The 21,009-nt window shown below is 34.0% G+C and overlaps 1 pseudogene; it reads right to left on the bottom strand.

The window, feature by feature from the left end:
* Positions 1–9,423: 9,423 nt before the first annotated feature.
* On the bottom strand, positions 9,424–11,417 carry LOC147935266 (uncharacterized; annotated as a pseudogene).
* Between the last annotated feature and the right edge of the window lie 9,592 nt (positions 11,418–21,009).

Genomic DNA, 21,009 nt, shown 5'->3' with positions numbered 1-21,009 from the left:
GGCTTGAATATTTCTTAGATATGACACACTAAAAAATAAACAAGTTGAGAAGATTTTACACACTCCTCAAATCAAACAAGTAAAAAGAGACGTTTTTTATAAAATGTTTGATGATTTGCAAATGAGAACTACATGGAGTTTATATAGAAGAGGGAGGATGAAGAAGAAGAGGGGAGAGAAGAAAGACATGCAAGAGCATGCACAAGCCCAAAATCATGCAAGAACATGCACAAGTCCTCACTCATGCAAGCTCAGGCAAAGTGTCTTGGAAATTACAAAAACAATAAATGCAAAAGAGATAGAAAAAGGGCTAAGGCTTGTAATGGACCTTGGACCACGACTTAGGCTGGCAAAGGGGGATTGAAAGTGCTACTTAGGCCTCATTAAAAACATTGTCAATAAAATCCAATGGGACAAAACTTGACAAGGGAAAAAGAGTGCATAATCAACACTTAACCCTTTACGGAGCACCTTAAGTTGTGATTATCATCAAAGTGGTTTGAGCCACGTCTTCTTGCTTCTTGTCCAGCTCCCTAAGTATTCCATTGATGGTTTGTTTGAACCTCTTGGATCTTGACCTTGTTATAGGACCCACCGGAACGATCAACGCTTCCTCTGATGTTTCCTCCGATACAAGCTGCTCCTCTAGTACAAGATGCTCCTCGGCTACAAGCTGCTCCTCAGGTTCGTGTGGTTTGGTTGAGCTGGCCATGATCTTATCATTCTCTCCCACTTGAAAAGGATTTGACCTCAAATCCGATTATCTGCAAAATAAGGAAGAAGATCATAAACACTGAAACTGCCATTCACTTTGTACTTACCTTGGAGGTCGAGTTGGTAGGCATTGTTGTTGATCCGTTTGAGCACTTTGAATGGTCCATCAATTCTTGGCATTAGTTTGGATGCTCGCTCCTCCGGGAAACGCTCCTTCCTAAGATGAACCCACACTTGATTGTCCTCACTGAAGATGACTTCTTTTCGCCCTTTGTTCGCATACTTTTCGTAAAGCTTCGTCCGGGCCTCAAGATTTTCCTTAGCCTTTTTGTGAACCTGTTTTACTAAATCGGCTTTCTTCTTGCCATCAAGACTTGATCTCTCAATCAAAGGTAAAATTGCATTAGATCCAAAGGAGATGTGGGATTGAACCCATAAACGATTTCAAAAGGAGAAAACTTAGTCGCAGAATGAATAGAATGATTATAAGCAAATTCAACATGCGGCAAGCAATCTTCCCAAGTCTTAAGATTCTTTTTTATGAGCACACGCAATAATATAGACAAGGTTCGATTGACAACTTTAGTTTGACCATTGGTTTGCGGATGACATGTAGTAGAGAGAAGCAATCTAGTTCCCAATTTAGACCGAAAAGTTTTCCAAAAATAACTAAGGAACTTAGTGTCACGATCAGAAAATATGGTCTTAGGTATGCCATGCAAACGAACAACTTCTCTAAAGAACAAGCTAGCAACATGAGATGCATCATCATTTATGACATGGAATAAAATGCGCCATTTTAGAAAAGCGATCAACAACCACAAAGATGGAATCCTTACCAGCCCTAGTCCTAGGCAATCCAACCACAAAATCCATAGAGATATCAGTCCAAGGATGCAAAGGAATAGATAAAGGGGTATACAAACCGTGGGATTGAACCTCAGCTTTTAAGTCGCACACCATTCACATAGTCGTTCAACATCTCTTTTCATGTACGGCCAATGCAAGTGTTCTTGCATCACCTTATATGTCTTAGCAACTCCAAAGTGTCCCATTATTCCAACTCCATGAGCTTCCCTTAGAAACAATTCTCGCAAAGAAGAGTGAGGCACACAAAGTCTATTTTCAAAGAACAAATAACCCTCTTGCGATAATATTTCCCAAAGGCAAACTTCTCACAAGAATGAAATATTTTGCTAAAATCAGAATCATTAGCATACAAATCCTTTATCAGCTCAAAACCCAACAATCTTGCATCCAAATAAGTTAGCAAAACATACCTTCGAGATAATGTATCGGCTACAATATTATCTTTACCTTTTTTGTACTTAATCACATATGGGAAAGTTTCTATGAATTCGACCCACATCATGACATTTGTTGAGCTTTTTTTTACCCTTTAAGTGCTTGAGAGACTCGTGGTCGGTATGAATGATGAACTCCTTTGGCCATAGATAGTGTTGCCACATTTGTAGTGCTCGGACCAATGCTTACAGCTTCTTGTCGTAGGTCGGATAGATGAGTGTCGCTCCTAACTTCTCACTGAAGAATGCCATGGGCTTATGATCCTGCATCAAAACAGCTCCAATACCTATCCTGGAGGCGTCACACTCAATCACAAAAGTTTCATAAAATTAGGAAGAATTAAAACAGGAGAATTAGTAAGTTTCTCTTTCAAGGCTTGGAAGGCGTTTTCTTTTGAATCTTCCCATTTGAATCCAATGTCCTTTTTGATGACTTTCGTAAGTGGAGCGGCAATTGTGCTGAAATCCTTGACAAATTGTCGGTAGAATCCCGCTAAACCATGAAAGCTCCTCACCTCGCTCACATTCTTAGGACTTGGCCATTCTCGAATTACCTTGACTTTTTCCTCATCAACCTTGATTTCATCTGCACTCACAACAAAGTCTAGGAAAACAAGACTATCTGTGCAAAATGTGCACTTCTTAAAGTTCGCATAAAGCTTTTCCTTCCGAAGCAAATCCAAAATGTGTTTAAGATGCATGACATGATCTTCCAAATTCTTACTATAAATTAAGATGACATCAAAATAAACCACAACAAAAACTCCAATATGCTTCCTAAGGACATGATTCATCAATCTCATGAAAGTTCTAGGCGCATTAGTTAACCCAAACGGCATGACTAATCACTCATATAACCCTTGCTAGGTTCTAAAAGTCATTTTCCACTAATCACCTTCTTTAATTCGGATTTGATGATAACCACTTTTAAGATCAATTTTTGAAAAGATGCTAGAACCATGCAATTAATCAAGCATATCATCTAATCGAGGGATAGGGTGGCGATACTTAATCGTAATATTGTTGATGGCTCGGCAGTCCACGCACATTCGCCAACTCTCATCTTTCTTTGGTACTAGTAAAACCGGAACGACACATGGACTCATAATTTCTCGAATATGTCATTTGTCCATAAGCTCATTCACTTGTCTCTCGAGTTCTTTTGTTTCGGTTGAGGTGGTGTGATAAGCTAGTCGGTTTGGTAGAGCGGCTCCCGGCATAAAGTCGATTTGATGCTCGATTCCTAGGATGGGTGGTAAACCTATGGGATTGTCTTCCGGAAATATGTCCTTATACTCTTGCAAAACCAACTCAATCTTACTCGGTAGCACTGGTTCGGGGATTAGTTGAACAAGTAAGAGTTTCTTTGTAAACAAAGAGTAAACTATTATGACTTACCTTGTTCTTACCCTTGGTATCGATTGGTTTGGTTTGGGGTTAGTTGATTGCCCGGTGTTTCATGCTTAGCTAATCTAGATAGACTTCATGCGGAATCATCGGAATGAGAGTTATTTTTTATCCATTGTGTTCGAAGGTGTGTCGATTAGTGAAGCCATCGTGGACAACTTGTCGATCTGATTGCAGTGGACGTCCAAGAAGGAGGTGGCTAGCTTCCATCAGTAGTATGTCGCACATGATCTCGTCCTAATACTTACCAATTGAAAGCAGTACCTTGACTTGCTCGTTGACGGACATCTCACCAGTTTCATTCAGCCATTGGAGCGAATACGGTCTCTGGTGTTTAAGAACTTCTAAGCCAAGCTTCTCAACCATATTTGTGCTCGCAACATTAGTACAACTTCCACCATCAATAATTAAACTACATACCTTATCTTTGACCAAGCCTCGTGTGTGAAACAAGTTTTCCCTTTGCACTTGCTCTTCAGCCTTAGTTAGAACACTCAAAGATCTCCTCGCAACAAGCAATTCTCCTTTAGTGGGGGCTTCCAAACCCTCTTATAATGAGTCATTTTCCGAACGCTCATCTTCAGATTCGACTTCGCTATTATCTCTAAGGACCATGATTCTTTTGTTGGAACACTCGCTCACATAATGCCCAAGTCCTTGACACTTAAAGCATCGAATATCCCTCGCCCTTGTGATCACTTCCTTACCTCTTTTCCTTTTAGGTTTGAATCTAGCGGTTTTGGCTTGACAAATGGCTTGTAATCCTTTTGGTAGTCGGGCTTTTCCTCCTTTTGATAACTTGATTTTCCCGAGCTGTAGGTTGTCTTGGTGGTGTTGTAATTGGATCGGGAATTCCTCCTTTTGATTTGCTGTTCGAACATGACTGCCTTGTGAAGCATCTCCTCAAGCTCTACATAGTGCTGGGTTTCTAGACGGTCTTGGCTTTCTCGGTTGAGACCTCCCATGAATCGAGACATGACAGCTTCTCCATCTTCTTGAATATTAGCTCTTAGCATAAGGGTTTCCATTTCCTTGAAGTACTCCTCGACTGACTTGCTTCATGGAACCAAAATTCTCAACCGCTGATTTAGATCACGGTGATAATAACTCGGCACAAATCTCTTTCGCATAATGGCTTTCAGCTGGTTCCATGTTTCAATTGGAATATCTCCGGCACGTCTCCGGCTGGTAACAAGTTTATCCCACCAACTTAAGGCATAGTTGTAGAACTCAGTAGCAGCAACTTTAACCTTGTTGACCTCGGTGACTTCTTAACTAACGAAGACTAACTCAATTTTCTGCTCTCACTCCAAGTAAGTATCCGGGTTGTTGGTTCCATGGAAAGCGGGAATTTTGAACTTTAGACCTTCCAAAGGATCTCTAGGTTGTGATTTGTCTCGTTGATGCCTGCGTTGACTACTGTGAGAGGAGGCGTGTTGTAGTATTCTCTTGCCTCATCATCTAGCCTTGGTTCCTCTCGGTGTTGTCTTTGACGCTGATTTGGTTCCGGGTTGTTTTGGTTTAAGTGTAGAGCACCAAGCTTTTCACTGAGCATCATTGCCATAGCAGTTGTGACTCATTTCGTGATTCTCTTTTCCAGGCTAGAGGCGGATGACTTTTCCTCTTCAGACGTCACCATGGTACCTGAAAATAAAACAAAGCACAAAAACACCAGTAACAAGTTCCTTTTGTAATAGAAATGATGTCACACAACATACACAAAATAAGACCTTTCATATGACACCAAAAACTCTTAGAACCTATATGAACGGATCGGACAAAATAAATTATCAAATCACGTTCAAAAATTCCAGAAACAATTTTAACAAATACTATACTCGATCTTGGTTTGAAAACAGTTCGTTTCGGAATTTTTGAACAAGCAAAATATTTTATAAAAATATTGCAGGATTGAAGAAAAATCTGGGAAAAACAGAAAATTAAGTTTGGAATTTCAAAACCTGATAGCAAAGTGGCTCTGATACAACATGATAGACTCTTGGATGAGGATCTATGCCCAAGGACACACTTCGCAAGGTTTTTGAGTGGAATGGACGAAATGATGATGAACAATGGATTGAACTTTGGTGATGCAGCAGAATTGAAAGATGAATGGCGATGAAGGTGAAGGGAATGGATGCAGCGGATTTGAAGGGGGAATGAAATGTACTTCCAAGAGAGATGAAAATCTCTTAGACTACAGGCTTGAATATATCTTAGATATGACACACTAAGAAATAAACAAGTTGAGAAGATATAAACAAGTAAAAAGAGAAGTTTTTGATAAAATGTTTGATGATTTGCAAATGAGAACTACATGGAGTTTATATAGAAGAGGGAGGATAAAGGAAAAGAGGGGAGAGAAGAAAGACATGCAAGAGCATGCACAAGCCTAAACTCATGCAGGAACATGCACAAGTCCTCACTCATGCAAGCTCACGCAAAGTGTCTTGGAAATTACAAAAACAATAAATGCAAAAGAGATAGAAAAAGGGCCAAGGCTTGTAATGGACCTTGGACCACGACTTGGGCTGGAAAAGGGGGCTTGAAAGTGCTACTTATGCCTCATTAAAAACTTTGTCAAGAAAACCCAATGGGACAAAACTTGACAAGGGAAAAAGAGTGCATAAGCAACACTTAACCCTTTACGGAGCACCTTGAGTTGTGATCATCATCAAAGTGGTTTGAGCCACGTTTTCTTGCTTCTTGTCCAGCTCCCTAAGTATTCCATTGATGGCTTGGTTGAACCTCTTGGATCTTGACCTTGTTATAGGACCAGCCGGAACGATCAACACTTCCTCCGATACTTCCTCCGGTACAAGCTGCTCCTCTGCTACAAGATGCTTCTCGGCTACAAGCTGCTCCTCAGGTTCGTGTGGTTTGGTTGAGCTGGCCATGATCTCATCAGAGATGAATGATGGATCGAAGTTCACAATACAAAGTTGCAGAATGACTTAGTGATAAGAACACAAATCAATATTTATGTGAATCACACACAAAGATAAAGATTCCACTTGTTTTCTAAAGGAAACACATACAATAGAAAAGACAAGCAAAACAAAGCCTAAGCTTTAAAAGTGAGAAACTCTATCTTTATTTTCTAAAAAATCTATATATTTTTACAATAGATGGAGAATGGAGCTTATATAGGTTCAATTTACAAATCATTAACATAAATACAAAATAAATTAAATTAATTACATCAGTTAATCTACAATTAATTTTGTGTGATTTGATCCATCATCATTGATGCAGTTTAGTTCATTGTATCTACACAACTTGGGCATGAATTCATGAATCCTTGGGAGTATCTTATATCCTATTGCGTAATCGAGAATCGAAGATCGACGGTTGATATGACAAACCTGAAAAAAGAAATCAGAAAGATATTCTTCTATAAGAATTTAGAAGATATCAGATAAATGTTAATATTGGTTTAGGAAGATTAACAGTATCACGAGTGATGTGGGCCGGTTAGTCGAGAAAACAAAGAAAAGAGAAAGAGGGAGACGTGTTCTTCTCCTCTTGGTGGATATGAACATGAACCATGATCAAGACTATAACTCGTAAGCATGTTGGATGCTTGTTTTATCGGTTGGGTCAATAATTGGTCAAGTTGATTTAATATTGGCTAGCAGAATTGCTAGTTATTTGAAGTCCAAGATATTGAATTATGAACATGAATCTATTGATTGATTCGTTCAACTTGATGTTTTTTAGTCCTCGCGATTAACATCCTTTTAATATGGCTTCTCACTCTCATGAGTTGTTTTTACGCAATCACGAATTATTCATGTACATAGCAAATGCTAGTTTGTCCCCTTACTACTTCAAGAACCTCACGACCAGGTATAAACGTCGATGACCTGATGACTGAGTATTATAGCTGCTTTGATCCTACGACTGGGTATAAACGTTGACAATGACTCGACGGCCGGGTATAAAACCGTTATTTTTAAGACTTGTCCAAACTTATTAGTGTTACCACATATCAGCTTGCCATGGGTATTGGGTAATGGAGAACCAAAGATCGACCGAGATTGACAGTCGAGATGACAAACCCGAAAAAGGAAATCATGAAGATTTTATTTTACAAGAATTTAGAAGATATTAGATAAATGTTAATATTAGTTTAGGAAGTTTAACATTATCAGGAATGTATACATATATATTGTTTACATTTATTCTTATCTAAATTTAGAAAACTCATCTCTATTTAAGAGAATGTATATTTTACCTTTACAATTATGAGAGTCTAATATATAATTCTTCCTTTAACATATTGTGTGTTCTTACTCTCATCAATCTATCATATCCTCATTTGATGACCACATGAGAAGATGTATCATGATAACGAATGAGCAATATGATGATTAAATGATACAGCGTATTATTTAAACCGGTGTGAGGTGCAATCCCATGAGTATCTATCAGTGCTGATCAAATTTTGGATGAATAATGATATGCAAGCTTGGGTTCATATGATGACAGTAGTCGTGTCTTCCTAATGCACATCATTACTGAAACCATCTATTGCTGGGAAAAGGAACACTCAAGCTTGAACGTCGTGTATGAGACTATATGGCCTCGAACTAATTTAAGGAGATAGATGGTGAAATACCATAGAGTGCTATCAAATGCCTTTGGGATATCAAACTATGTGGTGAAGCGAGATGCTATGTTGTCTTTGTGGTGATATTGAACGTTTTTAGAAGTAATCTATGTAACACCATGATCGTCATCTCTTAGTGGCCCCATGTTATCTCTAGCCCCGTAAGCCCATTCTTATCTGACGGTCCATACATTACATCTCAGAGGCTTTAAAAATTTGTTTTACCAATCCTATAAATCACCACCTGATCTTTCCTCATATTTTTTCCTCACTCGCACGATTCCAATAATCACTTCCCAGAAGGTCACACATTTTGAAATTGTTCTAGAATAAACACGCCTAATTGTGAAGTTTTCTTATGACGGTTGACTGAAAGGATAAGTGCACTTCAGTGACATAAGTGGTTAAATCAATTCTTTTAAACCTTTCCGCAAGCACCACCATATATCTTGAGACCGAATTGTTACAATTCTCCCTACTAACAGATCACAACATCCACGTTGCACACCAAGACAACGTCCCCCGACGGTGTCTGTCTTGACTGCACAGTCGTTTAGGTTTTGTTATGATACCAAATGTAACGCCACATTCGCGACCTTTTAGTGGTCCTCACGTCCTCTCTAGGTTTGTGAGTATATCCTTATCCAAGATACTTTACGCTCCTACCTACACTACAAATCACTATATGATCTTTCACCGTATTTTGGCCTCACTCGCATAGTTTCGACAATCAATTCCCAGAAAATCATCTAGCTCAAGATAATTCATTGAAAAGATGATGCAGTTTGGTGATATAAGTGGCTAAATCAACCCTTTTAAACATTTCTGCATGCACCACCGTATATCCCAAAACCAAGAACTTTTCAGTGTTTGAGAGGACTTTGTAGAGGTTGTTCCAACAGTTTCAGCATTTGCTATTTTCGGTATCAACGAGGCGAGTGGCGTTTGTCTCTTTCGGTAACTTTTTTAACAACCTATTTCTTATATTCATGCAACAACAAGTTCTTCCCAGGGAGTACCACGCTATCTAGCAGCAGGACCAATTTCGACGAAGTTTCTCATCTCTCTTCTGTGTTTTAAATGGCGAAAGGCAAGGTGAGGCTACAAAGGTCTGGCTCTTGCCTTGAGCCTAGGCGCCAATCGCTCCGCGCCTTTGCTGCATAAGGCGAGTCTACACATAAAAAACGTACAAGTTAGTCATTGATCCCTTAGCTATATTAACACAATTTGTGAGTCTAAAATATAGATCATTTGAAACATATAGAAAGAGACAATCCAATAATAGTAAAGCTGAGAATTGAAAACAAAACTAAGGAAAAGCCAATCCAACAAAGTTTTAAACTGAGAACTGAAAACAAAACAAAGAAGCAGCAAATCCAACAGAGTTTTAAATTGAGAACTAAAAACAAAACAAAGAAACAGCTAATCCAAACAAATTTTTAAACTTAAAACTCTTAAAATCCATCTCATGATTCTCCTCATCATCATACTCAACATCTTCCACACCCGCTTGAGTGTCCTCATCTCCTCTGAAATCTTCTTCAATTTTATTCTCATCATCTTCATCAATCAAAGTCAGTGGAGTTGTAGATGACCTTTGAGATGGTCTTGGAGCTGGATTGGAGCTGGATTGGAGCTTGAGGCTGTATTCTTCCCTTTATCAGCTCTACTTGCAGATTGTGCTAATGCTTTTTTGGCTCTAGTAAGATAGTTAGGCTCATCAGCTCCAGAAGCTCTGCTTACCACATCCCATGTTAAGTCACCATCTTCAAACACTAGATCATAGTCAACAGTAGACTCCTCATCCATTCTTCCAACCAACCACTCATTACAATCATCAATATCTTCTAGGATGATCGGATCAATGGTGTCTTTCAGCTTGTAACGACGTTGTAAAGTGCGATTGTACTTAACAAACACCAAATCATTCAAACGTTCTTGAGCCAATCGATTCCTTTTCTTGGTATGGAGATGTTGAAACATGCTCCAGTTTCTCTCACAACTAGTTGCACTACATGTGAGACTAAGAACCTTTATGGCAAAGTCTCTAAGTGTTGGTGTAGATCCTCCATAAGAAGACCACCACTCAGCTGGTGCTTTTATTTTTCTTTGTCTTATCGCCATGGGTATCCCAAAGAGCCCTGAAGCATTTTTAAACAGCGTGAACTATGTGTCTATCTTATCTTGAGTTGCAATTCAGGAACCAACTTTCCAATAACGATGTAGAGACCTTTCACAACCTCTTCACAGTTCACTCCATACTCTACATTATACTGAAATTTTGGATTCAAAAAGTAGCCAGCAGCATGCAAAGGATTATGGAGTTGACAGTCCCATCGCTTATCAATTATTGCAAATGCATCTTTGTATTGTTCGTCCTTCTCATTGAAGGTCCTAGCAATGGCCTCTTTAGCCCTATACATTGCTTCCTATATGTACGTTACAGCCAGCTTTTTCTCTCCGTCAACCAACCTAAGAACCTTAACTAGAGGTCCTCTCAACTTGAGTGCATACAACACGTTGTGCCAAAATCTGTCACTCATGAAGAACTTTTTCACATTCATTGCTCCTAAATCCTTTGGCCACTTGAAATCATTCCATTCTTGAGAAGTTACAAAACTTCTCAAGTTTTTCCTCTGCTTATGATACTGCGCAAGTATGATGAATGGTGTAGCAAACCGAGTAACTACTGGTGGTTTAAAGGAATAATTCTAAGTGGCCAAAGGATTTAGGAGCAATGAATATGAAAAAGGTCTTCATGAAAAGTGCTTTTACTTCTTTCTTCAGAAAAGGAACCCGCAGCTCATACATAGTTGGTGGTTTAACGCCAGACCCATATTGACCAACTTATTAAAGTGTTTCTCTAAAACTATCAAAAATAACAGCATTAAACGGAAGCCCTGCATCATAGAACCACCTTGCAATAGCAGCACATGCCTTGTCCCTAAGTTCTTTATCAGATTTTCCAAAAACTTTTTTTTAATGTCCTTTCTTCCTTTCAAGATATCATGAGGAGTTGGAAGAACATACCTATCCATTGGACCCTTACGTTTCTTGGAAGGTGGCTGACTAGGCTGACCTTCATCCTCATCTTCATCTTCCACATCGTATATAGTGGCTTTAACTTCAGCCTTGTTAAGCATGAAAGTTTTCACTTCTTCCCTCACACAGTCATAAACTAGATTGCAGGCAGTAACATTCCTAAAACCACCAACGATATGCTGTTTTGCATGTTGAACTCCACCATTTGTGACTTTTTTACAAATGATACACATAAAACTACCATGTTCACCCGAAACTGGAGTCGTATATTTCTATGTTGGATCTCTTAGCTTAGAAGGATCAGACATGATGAAGAGTTTGAAGAAAGAAGAGTAAGAAGAAAGAGTATGGAGAATGGAGAAAAAGTTAGTCGAGAGAAAGGCTGGATACATGAAAAGTAATTTATATGCATAATCAAATAATAACCAAAAAAAAATTTAAAACAAGCTCAATTTTTTTAAAATAACTGTGTCATCTAAGATAAAATTGTTAATATAAAACTTTGTTCTAATATATATTAAAAAATTTCATAATTTTTAATTATTAATCAATAGTATATTAAATCAAAGTTTTATACTAACAATATATCTTTGAATCTGAGTTTAAAGATAATTTACGGGTTCAAAACTCATACCATTGAAAAAATGGTGAAAAAATTAAGAAGAGAAGAAATTTTTTTAAACCATTTTTCAGCCAAAAAGAAAAACATGTTCTTCAAAAACGTGTCTGACACCAATATTCACCTTAATCATAACGAGAACGAGAAGTTTGAATTACCTGGGGCTGCCGGGCTGAGCTTTCAGATCTCGATCCGTAGAAGGGAAACAAAATTAGGGGCGGCAGCTATTTATGAGATTGACGTGAGAAAAAACCTAATTCGACACGTGTGCATTGAAACTGCCACGTTACAGAGATGATAGTATTAATTCTATCATAATATTGGGCTGGATACAAAATCCCTACGGCCACAAAAAGAAAACTAACGCAAAGTCTACACTTCATTATCAAATTATCAATCACAAATATTTTGTTAAGATTTTGAAAGCAGATGAAACATAATTGACCTGCAGATCAATTGGTGACAGTTTGTTCTGTAGGAAGATTGTTAAAAGGTGGAAATAAGAATTCAGGATCTATAGGGCAAGTTAGCGGTGAACTAGTAAGATCCACGGGACGGGTTGTCATATATTGAAAAGCAAAGTATTCGTCAAATATGCATGGCACACATAGACGAAATATAACGTGATTATCCACGAAGACTACAAATTTGCCTTTCTTAAGTCGCCAAAGTAACATGACGGTTCTAACTTCTAAATATAGGACAAGGAAAGATGTCAATACATTACTAGGAAATACTCGTTTTAACTTTCTCGTAAGATATATAGTGTGAAGCACCGGTGTAAGTTATATACGACGATACCGGTTGGATGGTTGGACCTATACTCGAATAGATAGATATTTGGGTCTTTAGGAAGTTAACTGCTCGGGCTTGGAATGGTTGGACCTATTTTTGAATGGATATTTTACGTAAACTTCTATGAATTTTCATTTCAAAGTTGTGGCACAAACCAAGATTTGTTGTAAGGGGTATATATTGATGTTAGAAAGAGATTCTTCGATAGACAAAAGGCACATCAATGCTACCCCTCGGGCCTCGACCATGAACAATGTCTTTGGACAGTTGACATAATGGGTTTGTGTTAGGGTATCTTGTGTCATCTATCTTTGAGTTTTTGTGGGACTTTGTTTGATAAACAATTTTTTGTGGGACTTGAGAAGACACAACTATATGTTTTAATCAACTCTTTGTACAAGTTTGTATAGAAGACGAAATACAACAGATGGATTTGGTCATTTGGGTGAGAATGTTTTGTAAGATCCGATGATTGTCACATGAGATTGTCGGGAGATAAGTACGTGACATAGTTATATTTGTATATGTATGTATGTAGTTTTTGTGGCTAACAAACAAAGAGTATGTTTTTGGAGTCAAGATCAACGATTTTTATTGTATCTTGCAGCTTCAATATTAGATATGGTTTTGTTTAGGACTATATTTTACACCCTTAATTAATATATATATATACTAGTATTTTTGTAGAGTCTTTTGAAAATTAAATTTGTTTTGGAAACTATTAGCATTGAATGCCATTAATTGTTAAAATTCATATCCAAACAACTTTAGTTAACTTTTTCTATTATCCTTATAACCAAACACAATTAAAATATTTTAAATATTTATATATATAATATATTGTTCTACAATTAATATACTTATTTAGAAGATTTACTCCATATTAAAAAAAAATATTCTCCTATCATCTTTATATGAATTTATTTTTAATTGTTGTAAATCATCATATGATACATAAAGATAATATATATATATATATATATATATTCTGCATATATTGTGATTTGAATTTTTTTTAAACGAAGATATATTACACAATAAATATAAAAAGTTTGAAATTATGAAAATATAAAAATATAAAAAAATTTAAATAACACATACAAGTTATATTGCATGACTAGTTATATTTATATATATGACATACTAATTTTTGAATCAATAATAATCATAAAAATTAATAAATTATTAATCTGATACTTCAATGCGGATTAAATTTTCATTTTAATATTTTTAGCAATACCAATGTATGTCAAACTTACATAAGATTGTGTTAAACAAACATAGTTCTACTGTATATCGCGAGCTTAATTTGGGTTTTCAGTTGAACTGTTTAATTTAACTGTATATAGTAAATTTTAAACTTTTTAAAAAGTTTAAAATATTATAATTGATATATCTAAACTTAATTAAAAAAAGTTTAAAATTATGAATATTTTTTTTAATTCTTCAAAATAACACAAACGATTATATTGCAGGACGAGTTGTATGACATGACAATGTTGAATTCATAATACTAAAAAAAAAAAAGTCATTACTATGATACTTAATATGGGTTAAATCCTCAATTTACTATTTTTACAACACTTTGTATTAAACAAAATTGTTGTGCGGTATACCGCGTATTATACACTGAATCACTAGAATTAACAAAATAATACATTAGCAAAATTAATATTAAAATGTACAAATAGTACATTAACAAAAAAAAATTAAAATAAAAACTTGCCCCACGCGGATCATAATCTAGTTATAACTTATAAAAGCATATACATTGGTGATTAAAGTGATGTGTCTTTAGTTAGAATAAAATTTTAAATGAGAAATTGTAAAAGAAATGAAACCATTAAAGAAACGAGGTTAGAAAATGTCTTGAGGGATGTCTATAATGTTTTTAAGAAGACATTTTTCTCTTCTCTCTTGAAAGGAGTCTTAGATTTATACTTCCTTCATTTCAAAATATAGGATGTTTTAACTAAAGCACGCAGATTAAGAAGTCTTTACTTTTATCAAGTTTAACCAATCAAAAACAATACTGCATAATATAAAATACTAAACTAATCTAAAAGTTGCATAGAAAATTGAAAACATCCTATATTATGAAACAAAAAACTTCTCTAAAACATCTTATATTTTGAAACGGAGGGAGTATTAAAAAGATTGCTTAAGACATTCACAGTATAAGCAATGGAGATGGTCTAAGGGCATCTCCAACCCCACTCTATTTTAGAGTCAAAACTCTATTATAGAGCAACATTTGTTCCAACTCTACTCTATATTTTCCTCTAAAATAGAGAAAATGATAGGATTGCTCTATATATAAAGCAACTCTATTTTCACCTCTATTTTTTACACTAACTCGATTTTTTACCTCTAAAATAGAGTAATACATTGGAGGAAAACAATGCTTTATTTTATAGTTGCTCTATTTTAGAGGAAAAAATAGAGTAATACATTGGAGATGGTCTAAGGATTGTACCACCGTTTTTGCTTTGTTTCTCTCTCTTCTGTCCACATTAGCTTCTCTTTCATCTCCATTTTCAGATTGGCATATAATGTAGTGGTCATACGTACATGAAACTAGCATATATCATCTCAGCTTTTTTGTTGACGTATTGTTTTAAACATGTGCATATAATGTAATGTTTATATTATCATGCTTCAAAAAATAATATACATAAAAAAAAACTAACAACATTGCTAAATTCATAAAGCTAGCTAGCAAAACGTGAAACACAAAATCTTATTTACTTCCATTTTCATCTATACTTTTCAAAAGAAATTTGATTGTACACTAAAATTTCAGTCTCACTATAGATTGTCTTTCTTTTCTTTTTTTTACTTGTTGACCGAAAACTAAGGCTAACCAAATAGATTATGACCTCAAAGTTAAAGAAGTCCATCCGATAGAGCTTTAAATAATGCAAAACAATATGTTCAAATTTTATTTCTGTCATAGAATATTATTGTGAAGTACAAACATGCATTACACACTCATTTGAAAAAATTGTTTTGTATAATGAAAAATATTTAGGTTCACTCCTAAAGTGAACCTTCTTGTTCACTTCTTCCTTCTCAATCAATCAGAATCTTCTATATATTATTTTATTTAAAAGAATAAATCAAAATTAAATTAAAAAGCAAAACAGATTAAGAAAACAAATTCTGTATAATTTTTTTAAGGAAAGTTAAATATTGGCTTGGTTTAGATTTTATAATTAGAATGAAATGATGTATCAGTTTGGGTTTACAAATAAGGTGATTAGAGTTTAGATTTTACAATTCAGACAAAATTATATGTCGGTTTGGGTTTACAAATGAAATGGTTAGGGATTAGGTTTTACAATTAAAACGAAATTATATGTCGGTTTGGGTTTACAAATGAAGTGGTTAGGGTTTAGATTTTACAATTAAAACGAAATTATATGTCGGTTTGGGTTTACAAATGAGATGGTTAGGGTTTAGATTTTATAATTAGAATGAAATTATATGTCGGTTTGGGTTTACAAATGAGATGGTTAGGGTTTAGATTTTACAATTAGAATGAAATTATATGTCGGTTTGGGTTTACAAATGAGATGGTTAGGGTTTAGATTTTACAATTAGAATGAAATTATATATCGGTTTGGGTTTATAAATAAGTGTATTAAGTTTTTTAATTTTACAGATTTTGTTTCCTTATTTTATAAGAAGGTGAATGAATAGATTCTTAAATGCATTAGGACATGTCAGATTGTCATTGGCTAAAATAAGGAGAAGTGAACAAAGGGGGTTCACCTTAGGAATGAACCCGAGAATTGTTCTTGTATGATATATATCACATTTATAAAGCCGACAAACAATAATCTATACTAAATAAAAGGAGAAGCTATAAGCTCCTAAGGCTGCCCACCTAGGATTTAAAACATCCAATCGGAGTTCGACATGTCACTAATTAATATTATTTAAATTTCTAGAATTTTCTATATTAAGATATTTTTTAAACGATCAATCACGATAAGACAACTCAATATTTAACGTTTTTGAAATTATGTTAAATTTTATATTAAAATACTTATAAAGTGTATTTACAACGTTCCACATCGGCTAGAAAAATTTAGACAATGGCTGATAACCATTATAAATAAGACTAATATGCTTCCAACTACGAATGAGCAGGAAACTTGATTTATCACGCATCCAAATTTAAACATTTTAAAATTTTCAATAATATTATAATTATTAAAACTTTTAAAAAGTTCAAACATTATAAATATTTAAACTTTGTAGGATAGTTTAAAAATATTATAAATACCTCCATATAAAGTTGAAAATATTATAAATATTTAAAACTTTTAAGTATTATTAATATTTAACTCTAAATTTTTTTAAAAAGTTCAAATATTTGATGTTTAAAAATATTAAAAATATTCTAAAAAATTAATCGGGATTCGACATGTCATTCATTAACATTTTTTAAATTTCTAGAATTTCTATATTAAACGACCAATTGAGATCAGACAACTCAATATTTAACATTTTTGAAATTATATTAAATTTCTATATTAAAAATACTTATAAATAAGTGTATTTACAATATCCCACATCGGCTAGAAAGTTTTAGACAATGGCAGAAAACCATTATAAATAAGACTAATATGCTTCCAACTATGAATGAGCAGGAAGCTTGATATATCAGGCGTCCAAATTTAAAAAATTTAAAAATTTAAAATATTATAATTATTAAAACTTTTAAAAGTTTAAATATATGAAATATTTAAACTTTATAGGATGTTTGAAAATATTATAAACACCTCCATTGAAAGTTTAAAATATTATAAATATTTAAACTCTTATAGAGTTTAAATATTTATAATATTTAACTCTTAAAAATTTAAAACATGTTTCTATGGATGACTTTATAGATGATTTGATATTGTTTCTGTAAAATTATCTTTTGGGTCAAAGGAATGATTGAAATCGCAAGATCTTGATTTGATGTTGTTTGAGTTAATTTTTGAGGTTTAAAGAAGAATGATCGATGACAATCACACATGTTTTATTAGCTATGCATGTGTTCATATTACTTTCTCTACAAGTAATTTGCAATTTTGTAGTATTAAGAATTTTGGTTTGAAAAGTTTCAATACATTTGGGTCTAAAACCGAGTAAGGTGAAAGTATCAATAATTGGGTGCATGTAGTGACTAAGTTGGTCCATAAAATTGCACAAAATTTACGAGACAATAGGCAATGATTTTTGTATTAGAATTTGATGGGTTAACAAGTTGTGTGGTAGTCTAAAAGAAAAGATTTAAATGATTATTCAGTAGAAGAATGTTAGGAAGATGAAGAGGCAGAAGAAGAGTATAATGAAGAACCGGACGGTAAAAGTAACTATGGCTTTTATCATGAAAATTTGACAATGAAAATGATGAGAAAGAACATGAAAAGTAAAAAAACAGTGAAAAATAAATCACGAATACATAGATGGTGGTGGTCAGCTAAATATAAGAAACAAGATTAATTCAAGATTATAAAAATGTTTTGTTTGTCTGATGGTCAATGAAACGGTTTAGGATATGCTAGGTCACCAGTTCGATCCGGCTCGCCTGTATGACCAATTAATTTCATGATTCTTTTGATCAGATTGAAATTTTTAACACAAGTGACTTTTATTTTTTAAAAAAGTAAAATTTTCACCAATCAATTGTAATTGAAATTTTTATATAAGCTAATATTTCAAAATTGTCATCAATCATACATAATTTTTACCAAAATATGTCAAATAAATGTGTGGGTTCAAAACCTAGTTTTTATAAAAGAAAAGAAACCATGTCTTCTAAAAAATTTCCTTACAAACTGGACTAACGAAAACCTTATACTATTATTCTCCCTCTATTCCTATTAATCTAATTTATTTAATTCACATATTGAGAAAATAAACTATAAATGCCTTTTTTATGAACAATTTTCTATAACCGTAAACCAATTATAATAATTATAAAATTTTGAAGTTTCTATACATCATCAATAATTAGTAAAAATGCATTGAAAACTTTAAAAAATACTTTGAAACAATTTGGTTTTCTAGAAATTTATTATTAAAGAATAGAAAAAACAAATATGTGCAAAACTGATATAATAATGATAATACAGATTTCCATAAATATATAATTATTAATTGGTCGGGTGAAACGTCCCTACTCAACTATGTTTTGTTTATAAATCAACGAAAAAGAAATCAGGAAGAATCCTGATAAAATGTTAGAAACGTAAAAGATTCGACTTAATTTAAAAAGTTGTTTATTACTACATAATTCAATAACTAATCAAATATAATAAGGGGGTCAATTAGGTAATCAGTAGTTAAGGAAGCAAATTAAAGAAAGGTGTTGAATAAATCCAAGCAGGCAAGCACCGGCCATAGTCGTATTAGTCAGCGTCGGCTAAAGCGAAATCAGAGCGCACCGTCAGCATCAAAACAACGCGATGCAGAGGAACAAACCCACTCGGAACTTGTGTGCGTGTGAGGTCTCACGTGCCGCAAGTGTCGGTGGCTGCACGTTCGATTCACAGTGACGACCCGAGAGACAGGATAAAAAGGTACAAAAGTCAAAAAGGAGATAGAGAGTGAGAAAAGCAAAATTCTTATTTTTGTAATACTTTCGTTTTATTTACTTTTACGTCAAATTCTAATATATAGTTTGTTTTTTTATTAAAAATTTGTACTGTAAAAAACACGTGAATTTTCTTAGTTACCGCTTCTGATTGTGAATTTTGTTTACATTGTAATTTGAACGTGTTATCTAATGGTCCGAGCAAAACACATGATTCGAGCATTTTGGACGTGCAACCGACAAGAGCTTGGTTATAAGAAACGGTTTGATAAAATGTCAATAACATGGTCACGCAATATATATCGCAGAGAAAGATTAGATGGGATAATAATCAAAACTATAACCTATAGATGATTGATTACAATCACTTTCTCATATGGTTTTAAAATACACTTTTGGTTTAATCTGTACGTAGGTTATAATTAATAGTTTCTCAGTAGAGACACACCACCAATACCACTGCAAGGGAGTTTGTGGTTAAACCTAAAGCATGAAAGCTAATAACAAACATAAACCTTGGTGAAAGAAAGAATCCTTCAAGGTACTATGATACTATTTCTGATGGAGTTATACTAATGTATGGATCGTGTTCAATGCCTTTGACTCTGAGTAACAACATGTATAATCCGTAGCCAAAGGACGCCAATAAAATATTTTTATATTTTGTTTTGCATTTTTGTTCAATGTCAATTTGTCGCCAAAGTGTAATTTTTTATCTTGGTAGCAATAATACGACGTTTTATAGTCAGAAGTCAGAACATATTAGTAGTAAAGACGAAGCAGTTTAGTAAATATCAGTATATAATTTATTTATTTTGGTTAATTATAAATATATTGCAATTATTGTATTTTCTTTAACACATAATGGTTCATGAAAAAAGGTTTTGCATGATTAGATTCTATGAAATGTTTTTAAAAAAAAAAATTGATACTAGATCAAAAGAAGGTAAGGATGAAGCAAAATTAGTCTTGAAACTAACGTTGACAAGATTTTACCAAAACACACATAAAACGAGGAGTCGAAGAAGGAAGACTTAAAAAAGGTTAATTTGGTTATGGTAAAAATAGCTTAAGAGCATAATTATGGGCAGGCTATTATAACGGGGGTTCTTAAATTTTTTATAAAATAATTGTGTATACATTTGAATACAAATACCCATGATCTTTTAGATAAAATTTTCTCTTCTATTAGTAGGTTTTTATTTTGGGTCTTTTATTTTTGAAAATATTGTTTTTTAAAACTTAAAAATTTTAAATAGAATAGAAGTGGTATAAATGTGTAAACATCTAAGATTTTATAAAATTAGAAAATATTGCATTTTAATTAATTTTCAAACATACAAACATAATAAAAACATTAATACATATTACAACAGAAATGCAATTCATAAATGGAGAGAATGATTAATTTTAATACTGATTTGCTCCAAATTTTGCCCAAATATTCTCAACCAAATCATCTTGCAAGCATTTATTTTTTTTTCGATCACGAACATCCTTTCGATTCTTGAGCATAGTAGCGACACATGAAGGCCTGGGTGTTAGAAGCGTGTAGTCAACTTCTGAAGCTCTACTTGACTCCATTTGTGCGAATTCAGTTTCATCAAACAGAGTGTACCCATCTCGTTCGTCATCTACTATCATATTGTGCAGTATGATACATGCTCTCATTATTTTCCCAATTTTTTCCTTATCCCAAATAAGAGCCGGGTTTTTGACTATGGCAAATCGAGCCTGCAAAACTCCAAAAGCACGCTCTACATCTTTACGCACAGCTTCTTGTTGTCTTGCAAATAAAGAGGCTTTTGGAGTTTGTGGCAGTGGAATAGATTAAATAAAAGTAGACCATTTTGGATAAATACCATCCGTCAGATAGTAAGCCAATTTATATGCATGTCCGTTGACACTGTATTTAATTTTA

This window comes from Camelina sativa, chromosome 11 (assembly GCF_030686135.1).
Source record: "Camelina sativa cultivar CO46 ecotype springtype chromosome 11, ASM3068613v1".
NCBI classification, from domain to species: domain Eukaryota; kingdom Viridiplantae; phylum Streptophyta; class Magnoliopsida; order Brassicales; family Brassicaceae; genus Camelina; species Camelina sativa.
This window is presented reverse-complemented; position numbering and strand designations above follow the sequence as displayed.